Source organism: Phascolarctos cinereus, unplaced genomic scaffold (genome assembly GCF_003287225.1).
Source record: "Phascolarctos cinereus isolate Bilbo 61053 unplaced genomic scaffold, phaCin_HiC Scaffold_726;HRSCAF=1367, whole genome shotgun sequence".
In the NCBI taxonomy this organism is placed as follows: Eukaryota; Metazoa; Chordata; class Mammalia; order Diprotodontia; family Phascolarctidae; genus Phascolarctos; species Phascolarctos cinereus.
In genome coordinates, this window is record NW_027556098.1 from 411,171,960 (window position 1) to 411,184,325 (window position 12,366).

The window sequence follows — 12,366 nt, forward strand, 5'->3', positions numbered from 1 at the left end:
CACAACCCAAGCTCCTCCCCAGCAATTACAGAGAAAACTCCCTTTCAAAAGCTGCTATACAGATGCTCAGAAACCTAGCCTGGGATAGAGGGCCCCACCCTCCCCACCCCTCCCCCAAGTTTTTTTTAAGATGGTGGGGTGTGGGGCAATCAACTCGGTCTAGCAATTTCCCACTGGTCTCCATTACGAGACACTCTCCTTCCTGGCAGGTACTGTTTTTGTTGTTAATGTTTCTGGCTGGGGTGGGGGATTGGTGGGAGGATTGAATGCTTCCTTTGAAATTCTAGCTGTAAAAAGGACTGGCCCTTAGTATGTACTTTTTAAACGTTTATTGACTCACTGACTGCCTTCCCAGGCTCCTCCTCCACCCTACCTCCAAACTTCCAGTCTCTGCCCAGAAATTCCATACCAATCCACACATTTTTCTGAGTGTGTCAGACAAAGGCCCCCACACTAGAATTAAAAGTTCAGAGGCTGAGTCGGAGATCAGAAAAGGTTTTATTCTTTCTCATGAGAAAAGTGCACAGCCCTCCTAGCTCAAGCAGCGGCAGCCGGGGAGCGCAAAGTCTGTTAGTGGAGAACAAAGTTTTATAGTCCTAATGCGATACCCCCTCCCCATTCCTGAACCCTCCTTCCCATTGGCTGGGTTTCGGGGTGCACGATCTAAACGCAGCTTTCTAAGACCCTTAGTACAATAATATCCTTATTTGGAAATATTTGCCTAGAAACAAAGGATCAGGAAGACTTTTGATTACCATTTAGAAGTTCTGCCTGAGACAGATAAGCAGGAAGTCCCTGGCAGTTAAGCTAGCAGTCTCTCACAATGATTATCTTGCTAGAGGAATTGGGACATAGGTCAACTCTTGCTTAATGCACAACAAATGTTGCAAATTCAGCACGTTTTACTGCTTTGGGAGTATGAAGGGAATTTGTGAGTTTTAGTACTGAGGAAACTTCATCTATCTCACTCATGAGGAAGAAAGAGAAACCAAGTGAAGTTGTCATTTCTCCAAAATTAAAAACATACCTAAGTGTTTTTAAAAAAAAAACAACCAGAGATCATAGATTTGAACTCAAATTCTTATGCTCTCAATCCAGAGCTCACAGGGAAGGACTAGTTTCTGCACTGGGTAAATCGCAAACTTGACTTTGTTCTCCATCCCAAATCCGAACCCAAACCTCCTTAGTCCTCAAACCAATCTTTGATTTTGAAGACCATCTTCTCTTAGCCTGAGGTGTGCTAATAAATGATTAGGAAGTAGTTGTTGGTTTTTTTTTGGTTAGGCAATTGGAGTTAAGTGACTTGCCCAGGGTGACACAGCTAGAAAGTGTTATGTGTCTGAGGCCGGATTTGAACTCATGTCCTCCTGACTCCAGGGCCAGTACTCTATCCACTGTGTCACCTAGCTGCCCCCTAGCAACTACTTTTCAAAAAAAAAAAACCCAAACATGTTGTACCTGTCATACACTTTTTCCTTATTTTTTTCCCCTTTTTTTGCTGAGGCAGTCGGAGTTAAGTGACTTGCCCAGAGTCACAAAGATCCTAACTCAGGTCCTCCTCACTCCAAGGCCAGAACTCTATTCACTGTGCCACCTAGCTGCCCCCATGATACACTTTTAAATTTGTCGTTCAGTCATTTTTCAGTCCTATTTCACTCTTCGTCACCTCATTTGGGGCTTTCTTGGCAGAGATACTGGAGTGCTTTGCCATTTCTTTCTCCAACTCATTTTTACGGATGAAGAATGGAGGCAGACAGGGTGAAGTGACCTGCCCAGAGTCACCCCAGCTAGGAAGTATCTCAGGCCAGATTTGAACTGAGTAAGATGAGTCTTCCTGACTCCAGGCCTGATGCTCTATGCACTATGGTGCCACCTACTGGCTCCTCTTTTAAGTTTAATCTATGGCATAAACATCAGGAAAACAATGTCAAGCCTTAATTTACACCCATCTCAGGGTTCGGAGCTGCAGCTACCCAGCCCCCAAATTTAACAAGCCCCTCTGGTGCAGCTGGCTCCCACTGCATTAGGACAGCCCTGCCCCAAGTCTTGCTTTGTTCCTTTTCTGCGTTGGACATGTGGAGTTAGGGATGTCTACAGCAGGAAAAGTCCCAAAGGCATTGGAGACACTGAAGCAAAGCTTAGGAGACAGACAAGAGCCCAATTTGGGCTTGATCTGCACAGAAAGGACAATACATTTTGTGTGATCCAAGATTACAGGGAAAGAGAATCAATAGAGAGAAGGAGGGGATGGGAGGAGAAGAGGCAAGGTCAGAACTCAAAGGATCCCCAGTGCCAATGGGTCAAACTATGGATGCTAATCCTGAAAAAGACTGATAGGTGGTACAGTGGATAGAGTGCCAGGCCTGGAGTCAGGAAGACTGGTCTTCCTGAGTTCAAATCTGCACTCAGACACTTCCTAGCTGCATGACCATGGGCAGGTCACTTTACCCTTTTTGTCTAGATTCACTCCTCTGTAAAATGAGCCCGAGGAGGAAATGGCAAACCATTCCAGTATCATTGCCAAGAAAACCCCAAATGGGGTCACAAAGAGCTTGACATGACTGAAATGACTGAACGAAAAAGGAAGTGTCAGAAAGGGAGAAAAATGAAGGAGAGACACAGGAAAAGAGGATGGCTAACAGTATGAAATACTATGGGAAGGTCCTGGAAGGTGAATCCTGGGGAAAGGATTCCAAATACAGCAAGATACAAATCTTTGTTGTCCTTAAAGAAGGCAGATTCAGCTGAGTGTCAGGGAAGGCAAGGAGAGAGAGAGGAGTGATTCCAAGAAGTTCAGAGTAGTAGGACATGCAAAGGGACAGGCAATCTGTATTGAATGCTACTTTCTGGGAATTTCGAGGTGAAAGGGAGGAGGTATTCCATAAGGCAAGGCATAAAGTTGTTGGGCTTTTGTTTGTTACATTTAAGCATGGAGGAACTCTTTGTTTATTTTTGGTTTTGTTTTGTTTTTTGGCTAGGCAATGGGCTTAAGTGACTTTCCCAGGGTCACACAGGTAGTAAGTATTATGTGTCTGAGGTCGGATTTGAACTCAGGTCCTCCTGAATCCAGGGACGGTGCTCTATCCACTGTGCCACCTAGCTGCCCTGAGGAAGTCTTTGTTTGAAGCAGGCAAGGAGGAACTGTTGCATGGACCCTTTTGAATATCTCTGTCTCCATTTCTTTAGACCCCAACATTTCTTTCATTCTTGTCTTCCTTAGGCATTTCTTTCAAATCCTTTCCCACCATCACCATATCCTGGCAGGGCCCTAGATGCCATCAAGCTGCTCCCATCCTAACTGCCCCAGGTGGGACATTCAGTAAATGCTATGACTCCAGTGACTCAGGGATCTGCTCCTCCCCAGTCGCCCCAGAACCCAGCTTCTGCAGCCACTGAGGAATGAAATTCTTGTCCCTGGCAAGAGTCCTGGGAGACACCAAGCCCATCCAAAACCTGAGACTCCCTGAAGCTCTAGATCTATGTAGCATGTGGATGGGAGAGGGGAAAATGGAGACCTTGGCGCCCCTATCTCCTAAGCCTCACAGCTTCTGGGCACTGTCTAATACACAAAGGTGGCAAAGTAAAGCACTGAGAGTCAATGGGGCAAGGAGATCCCTGAAAGGACAAGGAATTGGCATCTCACCAAGAAAGCTTCTTCAAGGAAAGGAAACAGTTATTGGGAGAACCAAGGATGCCCCTTGTTTAGGAGATAACATGATCTGCAGGTCACAAGTCCTCAAAGAACCAGCAGGCAGATTCAGCACAGCCTTCTCAGCCTTCTTCTGGGCACAGAGCTACACTGAGAAGGTGAAAAGGTAAGAGGCTCTTACTCAGCCTCATTTTTCATCTTGCAGAAGGAAGAAAAGCTTCCCTGTGAGGATGGTTAGAAGTCCCCCTTGCCATGATAGAAAGAACCTCAGATTCAAAGAACATCAGGGCTGGCCAGGAGCTCACAGGTGTCTAGTCTAACCCATCTCTGCCCAGGGATTTCTTCCACACTGTTTCTGACAGGTCTCCAACAATGCCCCCAACCAGTCTTTGTTTGAAACTTTCAGTGAAGGAGAGCCTTACTTTCCAGAGGCTACCCTTGGCATTTGGCAATTTGGGACAGCTCTAATTGTTTTAGAAAGGAAGGCTCTTCAGTGGCAGAGTTCTTTATCTGCCGCCAATCCACAAAGACACAGACACGCTGATCAATTGACCAAAGAAACTTCCCATTTCTTGGAGTGTGGGCCCTGCATCCCTGGGCTCAGTTTCTGAGTGGCTGTGAACAGTATCTGGGGGAGAGGAGGACATGCCCCCTGGACTGAAGAACCTGGATTCTTGGGGGATGAGCTTGGGTCACAAATACAAAGGAAGCCTGAGCTTGTGGACAAAAGCCTCCCAGTCCTAGAAGGCAGAAGAATAGAAGGGCAGCTGAGGATCAGCCCCTTGAAAAACCCCATAGAGAACCACAGCGGCCCAGATAGTGATGACAAGTCCCCTTCAAGGTGGGATGTCTTTTTATTCCTGAATTTCTCTGCATTGGATCTAACCCAAACCAAATTGGCAGCCCCTTAAGTCCAGAAGTCTGACTTAGTTGATCTCTATGGCTTAGGCTCTTGTATCCAGTATGTACTTAATCCTCAGTTGTGGAAATGACTTGAAGGGTTTAAGCAGCAAATGCTATCAAGACTGGAGTGACTGATGCTCCACAGTATTTGATATGGAAACACATAAGAAGACTGTGTTGTCTTGCTATCTGTGTAACACTGGGAAACTCTCTTCACCCTCTAAACCTCAGATTGCTCATTGTTATCATCAAGGACTTGGTCTAGATGGCTTCTTGGACTTATACCAACTCTGTGATCCTTTAAATTACTTCACCTCCCCTTTGCGCTCACTTTCATTGATGGTAAAAAGAACCATTTGGGAACAAATGATTTCTAAGTCTCCTTCAAGGAATGAGAGACAGGAAAAAATGAAGGAAAGTGAAAAATCTATGAGGCTCTGGGTTGAGATCTATCTTGCCTATACTCTGGAATATCCAAGCTGTCAGAAGCAGAAGGGACCGTAGAGTTCATCTACTTGGAACCATTCCTAAATCAGAGAAGGGAAGTGATGACCAGAGAGGGAATAATGTGAACTAAGGTGGGTCAGAATTAGGATCCATAGGTTTCATTTTGGTAAGAGACTTAGAAGTCACTTAATGGGGTCCCCTTGTTTTTACTGAGGAAGAAACTGGTGGCCAGTGAAGGGAGGGGGCCTAAGTTGCAGAGTTGTATCCTTAACTTGCTCTTTTGACCCCAAGTCCCAGGCTCTTTCTAATGTGCTATGCTTCACATGCAATAAGGCAGAATTCATAGGAACAGATTAAAGTAGGAGATGCCAGTGGATGGTGAGCAAGAAGTCAGTCACAGAAATTAGGAGCCGGAAAGAACTCTCGGTGACCATCCATATGCAACTATAGCTGAAAAAGCATCCATTCCGTACTGTCCACCACAAGTGATCATTCACCCTCTGCCTGAAGAGCACTGAGTGTGTTCCATGCCCTTAGGGAGCCCATCCCACTCTAGGGTTGCTCTCCCTGATATGGAGCTTATTCCTGACTCACGACCTCCATTTGTCCCTGGTCCTCTGCTCCTTCAGCCTTGGCTCCCACTTTGGCCCTAGGGAGCCTAGCAGAGTCTGACTGAGAGAATCCAAGAACCTAAGAGCTCTGAAGAGATCTCAAGATCCGCTAATTCAACCTTCATCAGAACAACAAAACCCAATATAGGAGCCCTGACAAATAAGGATTTTGTCAAGATTTGTCCCACCAACTCAGAAAGCCCAAGTGCCAGACAACAGAGTAGTAATGTAGAGCAGAAAGAATTTGTAGACTTGTTAGAAAGGGGGAGAAAAGGCTTCTGTCACTTGGAGAGATTCCCCTCCTTTTTCAGAAATCAGTACTCAGTGAGACAGTAGATTCAGGGGACTCAAACTGGGCAGTCCTATGACTCCTCATATGAGGAGGTGCAAAGGGGCCACAAAAGCTCCTCTTCCCTTTCTAACACATAGGAGGGATGCCTCCATAGCAGCCATCCATGTTCTGGGTAAAAACATCTTGGATCTTTCACAGTTCTTGAATCTGAATTAACCAAGACGCATGCATTAAGCCTCTGCTCATGCTGTCCTCTTGCTTGCAATATAGCTGTAAGACTCCTAATTGGTCTCCCTGAATCCAGGCTCTCCCTCCTCAAACCTCTCTTCCATAGAGAAGGCAGCTGAATGGCACAATGGATACAGCCCTGGTCCTGGAATTGGGAAGACCTGAGCTCAAGTCTAGCCTTAGACACTTACTAGCTGTGGGACCCTGGGCTAGATGAGTCACTTAACTTCTGTTTGCCTCCAGAGGGACATTAACAAGGGTGATCAACCTGTTTTCCAGCAGATTTGCATTGGGCTTTCCAAGACAAAGAGAAAAATTTGTATTTTCTCCTGGTTTTTGTCCTTCATTCCCAAACAGAACCACTATGCCATCTCTGTGTTGGAGTGAAGGTACAGTGTGTGGCTGATCAGACCAACATGAGTTTGGAAGGCTCCACCACAGATTGGGCACAGAGAGTCTATGTGAAGTCCTTATTTCATCCTAAGCACTGGGGAAAGCCACTGAAGCTTCTTGATCAGGGGAATACTGGAGTATGTTCTACCAGTCAGGAATATCACCTTAGCAGCTAGGAGAAGGAAGGTTGGAGAAGGCAGAAGCTGAACACAGGAATGCCCATTGAGACACCATTCCTGTAGCCTGAGTGAGAAGGTGATTGATGACAGTGTGAAGTAGGAGGCTGTCATATGAATGAGGTTGAGACCGCAAAGCTGTTGAAGACATGGAAACCACAAGTCTTGGCAGCTGATTGGATATGTAAGGGGAAGAAGAGGGGCAGTTAAAGGTTGGAAATCTGGGTGACTAGAAGGATGTTGATGGCCTCATCAGAAGTAGGGAAGCAAGTAAGGGGGTGGATTTATAGGGAATAATGAATGTTGAGTCTACTAACCATGTGTGTCTTCCACTGCTTTGTCATAGGCTATCTTCTCTTCTCCCTCTACAACTACTTACCATGGTGACCTCCTCAGCTTTCATGGATTCAGCTAGCAACTCTCTGCACATAATTCTCAGATCTAATTTTTGAGCCCTAACCTCTTTCCTGACCTCTAGTCTGGCATCACCAGCTGCCCATTAGGCATCTCAAACTAGATTTCTCATAGACATCTTAAACTCAACACGTTCAATTTTGAACTCATCCTGTTTTCACCCAAAACCTTTCCTCTTCATGACTTCACAATTACTGTCAAGAGCAGCACCAGCCTCCCAGTTGATCAGGCTTACAATCTAGGTGCCATCCATGATTCCTTACAGTCTCTCTCATACCTGATATCCAATAAGTTGCTAACTCACATCGTTTCTATCTCTGTAATATCTCTCCCAAACCATCTGTCTTCTCTGCTCTGACACTGACACCATCCTCTGCCCTCATTCCTGGACTATTGCAAGTACCCACTAGTTGGCCCCCATCCCCCCACACCTGCACGTGCACCACTCAAATCAGTCTTCCTAAAGCTCACATTTGACCATCTCGCCCACCCCCTGAATCAATCAAGTTCAGCAGCTCACTATCGCTTCCAAGAGCGAATATTAAATCCTCTCTTCTGGCCTTGATAAGCTGGCCCCCCCATATCTTCCTCGTCTTCTTGGGAAAAAAGGGAGAGTTGAGCAGGCCGATTATTCCAAGTATGAAAGGAGTCAGCAGATGGACTATCCTATGAGAAGACAGCAAGAAAGTCAGCAAAGCCATATTACAGAAGATGCCGAAGGGAGGAATGTGTAAGAAGGAAGGTTGTGAAGGGTGTCAAATGCCAGACAGAGGACTGTATGCTTGATTCTAGAGGTGGGTAAGTGGGATCCACTAGTGTTGAGTAGCAGGGTGACATAATAGGACTTGTGTTTTGTTTCACAAGGAAACCAAGGCAAATGGGGTGGAGTGACTTGCCCAGGGTCACATAGCTAGTAAAATACCTCAGCTATAGGATTTGAACTCAGCAAGATGAGTCTTCCTGACTCCAGTCTGGCACTCTAACCACTGCACCACCTGGCCACACCAGGACTTGTGCATTAGAAAAATCATTTTAGAAGAGCAGGGAGAATTTTGATGCAGGGAGGTGAATTGAAGCCAATTGCAATAGGCTAGGCATGAGGTGATGGAAGACTGTACTAGGGAGGTGGCTATGTCAGGGAGGGAATGATGTTATAAAGGAAAAAATGACGAGATTTGGAGACTGATTGGCTAAATGGAGAGTGAATGAGTGAGAGTAAAGAATTCTTTAAACTTTTGTACAAATTAGGCTGGAAACAAGGATAACTGGGAACATGTTGGTGCCCTGGACTATAATACAGATGGCGTTGGAGGTATTAGAGAAAAGAATGAGTTCTTTGTACATGTTGAGTCTGAGATGTTTTTGGACACCAAGATGAAATGTCCAATAGGCAACTGGTGTGTAGAAATGAGGGTGAGGAAGGAGAGTAGGGTTGAATGTACCAATCTGAGAGTCATCTGCATAGAAATGGCCATTGAATTCATTCCCATGAATTCATGAGTTTACCAGATGAGTGGGGAGAAAAGTGACAAAGCATTTGGGTATGGCATGGATGAAGGTCTGGTTGAGAAGACTGAAAGGGGGTAGATAGACAGATAGAGCAATGGAAGAGAACAGTGGCCCAAAAAACAAGAAGGGGGAAAGTACCCAGGAGCAGAAGTTGATCAATGGTGTCAAATGCTACAGAGGCCGATTAGCATAAGAATCCAAAGGAGGTCATTCATTTGGTTATTACAATATCTCTTGGGATGTTGAAGAGAGAAGATTCACTCAAGTGATAAGATCCAAAGCCAGACTGCAGGTATTGGGAAGAGAGGGAGAGGGAGGAAATGGAAGAACCAAGCTGGTGGCTCGTCAAGGAGTTTTGCTGAAGAGAGGAGACACACCAGGTATGGTTTCTGGGATGGCCGCATTGAGTAAGGGTTTCTTACAGGTGGATTACAGGTAAGAGTGTTTCTGGTGGCTGGGCAGGAGCCCTAATAGGGAGAGACCAAAGAACAGAGACAGTAGGCACCATATTGTCGTAACTTGCTGGAGAAGAGGGGAGTATTAAGGGCACATCTAGAGGGATCAGTCTTAGAAACAAAGTAGGTTAGAGATAGGGGTGAAGGATGACATAGTTGGAGATAATGGCAGAAGGATTTGACATCAGAAAGACAGAAGAGGAAACTCTTCTGAACATCCTCCATTTTTCAGGGAAGAATCAGGGGAGGTCCTCAAGTGAGAGAGTGAGGCACGAGGAGAGAAGACAGAGTGTTGGTGGAGCTTCTGTGGCGAGTTGGACAGAGAAATGATTAGGAAGATTGGAGGAGCAGAACCATCTATCAGTGTCCCCAGCCAGATGCGCTTTTCCTTAAAAGAAATAGAAACTGTCCTTGGGACTTGATTGACTCAGGAGACTCAGGATCCTGGTTGCTGAGTAAAGTGAGGTTGTTCAGCCCTTTCTTCAGGCTAGACTAGATGCCCATAGGTGGCCAACACAAGGGCAGAAAAGAGGCACTCGGCTCAAAAAGCAAGATGTGGTCACTGCATATCTTTGTTGAACATCCTTCCTCTGCTATGGCAAAGCATCTCCTTTGGTTAGCACTTTGAGAAGTCCCCCATCACATCCAAACACTGCTCAAGCTTCTCTGAGCTCGAGCTTCTCAAGACCTTTTGAAATACAGAGAACTTCTACTTTGACTTTGGAATTGTGAGTTATAACTGGCTCCCTGTTTCCTGGCCTTCTAATGAGTGGTGGGTACAGGACTCTGTGCACCTAGGGCCCATACTGTTTGTGCTGAGAAGCTTCTTTAGTGATTCCAGCATTTCAGCTCTCAGCAGCCATGTAACTTGGTTATCCATCTATTCCCTTCCAAGAGGTGACCTTGATAATCAGCCTACAGGCCCCCAGTAGTGGTCATCATCTGCAAAATTCTGCCACCTTCATCTATGAAATATCCCAGTGTACTAGCACAGAACTCAGGAGGCCAGGGTGCACATCCCCACTCTGCTTCTTACTGGTTATGAGACATCAGAGAAGCCCTTTACCTCCCTGGGCCTTGGTTTCCTCATTTTTCAAAGGAAGCATTTCGCCTAGGTGGCCTCTGTGACTCTGTGGTTCACCTCTTTCCCATCTGCTGACTCATTCCCTCCTGGCTGTCCTTTCTCTCTTGCCCTCTTTTCTGTACCTCCACCCCCAAACTTGTCTTCTACTTACTCTTTCTTCCCATCCAGTTCCCTCACTTTCATGCCTTTCTTTCTCTCCTTTTCTTCATCTCTCCATTCCATCCCTTACCTTTACCACTCTAACTCTTCATCCACTTCTCTTCCCCTCATACTTTATCCCCCATATTCTTTTATTTCTTCTTATCTATATCATCTGTCTGTCCTCCAGTTCCTACCCTGCCCCTCTCACTGCTCTATCTCTGTCTCTCTTTCTCTCCCTGTCCTCACCTTATTCTTCCTTTACAAGTTTTGTCCTCAAAGAGAGTCATGGGAAGTTTATGTTGGAAGGTACCTTAGACATCATCTTATTCAATTATTTCATTTCACAGAAAGTGAAAATGAAGCCTAGAAAAGAGAAGAGAGGTGTCCAAGATCACATAGCTATTAAGTGTAAGTGCCGAGCCTCAGACACAGGGCTTATGATTCCCAAGGCATTGCTTTTTCTCCCACCCAGTAATCTTCCATCTCCCTCTTCATCCATGTTCTGACCCCTCTAGAGGCTCCCACGGCCCCCCTAGTCAAACTCTGAGGTACCTAGATGGCCCCTTCCTTTGTAGATAAAAGGGTTCAACAGGGGGGTGACAGTGGTGTTAAAGAAGGCCATCCCTTGTTGAGGTCCAGCTGTCCCGTCTGGGTTGGATGGAGGTACATGATGATGCAGCTGCCATAGGTGATGGAGACCACCAGGATGTGGGAGGAACAGGTGGAGAAGGCCTTGCACCAGACCTGGGCAGAGGGCAGCTGTAGGAGGGTTCAGATGATGCCGAAGTAGAATGCCACTGTCACAGTGAGGGCACCGGCCAGGGTGCATACAGCCACCAAGAAGGCAAACAGCTGAAGGAGTCCGGTATCGGTGCATGCCAGAGCCAGCAGCGGGGTGCTATCACAAAAGAAGTGATTGAGCACCGTTGGTCCACAGAGTGGCAGGCAGAGTAGCCAGATGCAAGACCCTGAGAGGAAGAGGAAACTTCCAGCCCAGCAGCCCAGCACCAGCCCCGGGCAGGTTTGGCTGGTCATAAGGGCCAGGTACCTCAGGGGATAGCAGATAGCCAACTATCGGTCCACAGACATTACAGCCAACAGGAAGGACTCCACAGAGCCCAGGGTCAAATAAAGGACCATCTGGGAAAAGCATCTGGGTGGGGAGATGATCTTATGGCCTGTGAGGAGGTGGCTGAGAACCTGGGGAGTGACAACTGAGGTGAAGCCCATCTCCAGCAGGGAGAAATTCCTCAGGAGATAATACACGGGGGTTTGCAGACGGCGATCCACCAAGGAGAGGGCCACAATGAACAAGTTGCCCAGCAGGGTCAACAGGTAAGTGGGCAGGAGAACAGTGAATAGCAGGAGCTGTAGGCCCCAAAGGTCTGTGATACTGAGCAGAATAAACTCAGTGCCCTGGTAGTGGTTCCCCAGCTCACTCCACCCTCCTGGAGACATCTGGAAGGGGAGGAGGGCAGAAAGAGGTCAGAGGGTCCCAAAACAGAGTCTTATATCTAGAAAGGACTTTAAAGGACCCATCCGTGCAAAAATATTTATAGCAGCTCTTTTTGTGGTGGAAAAGAACTGGAAATTGAGGGGATGCCTATCATTTGGGGAACTGCTGAATAAATTGTGGTGTATGATTGTCACGAAATACTATTGTATTAAAAGAAATGAAGAGCACGTTGATTTCAGAAAAATCTGGAAAGACTTACATGAACTGATGTAAAGTGAAGTGAGCAGAAACAGAACATAGTACTCAGTAACGGCAACATTGTAACCAACTTTGATAGACTTAGCTATTCTCAGTAATACAATGATCCAAGACAATTTTAAAGGACTGGTGATGAAAAATGCTATTCACCTCCAGAGAGAGAACTGATGGAATCTGAATGCAGATCAAAGCATAGTATTTGTCACTTTGTGTGTGTGTGTGTCTGTGTGTTTTCTTTTGGTCACTGTCTTCTTTCACAACGTGACTAATATGAAAATAGTGCATGATTACATACGTATAACCTAGATCAAATTGCTTACTGTCTCAGGGAGGGGGAAAGAGGAAGTTGA

General features: G+C 46.1%; 1 pseudogene; it reads right to left on the minus strand.

Moving 5' to 3' along the window:
- Positions 1-10,834: 10,834 nt before the first annotated feature.
- On the minus strand, positions 10,835-11,760 carry LOC110202392 (olfactory receptor 6E1-like; annotated as a pseudogene).
- Between the last annotated feature and the right edge of the window lie 606 nt (positions 11,761-12,366).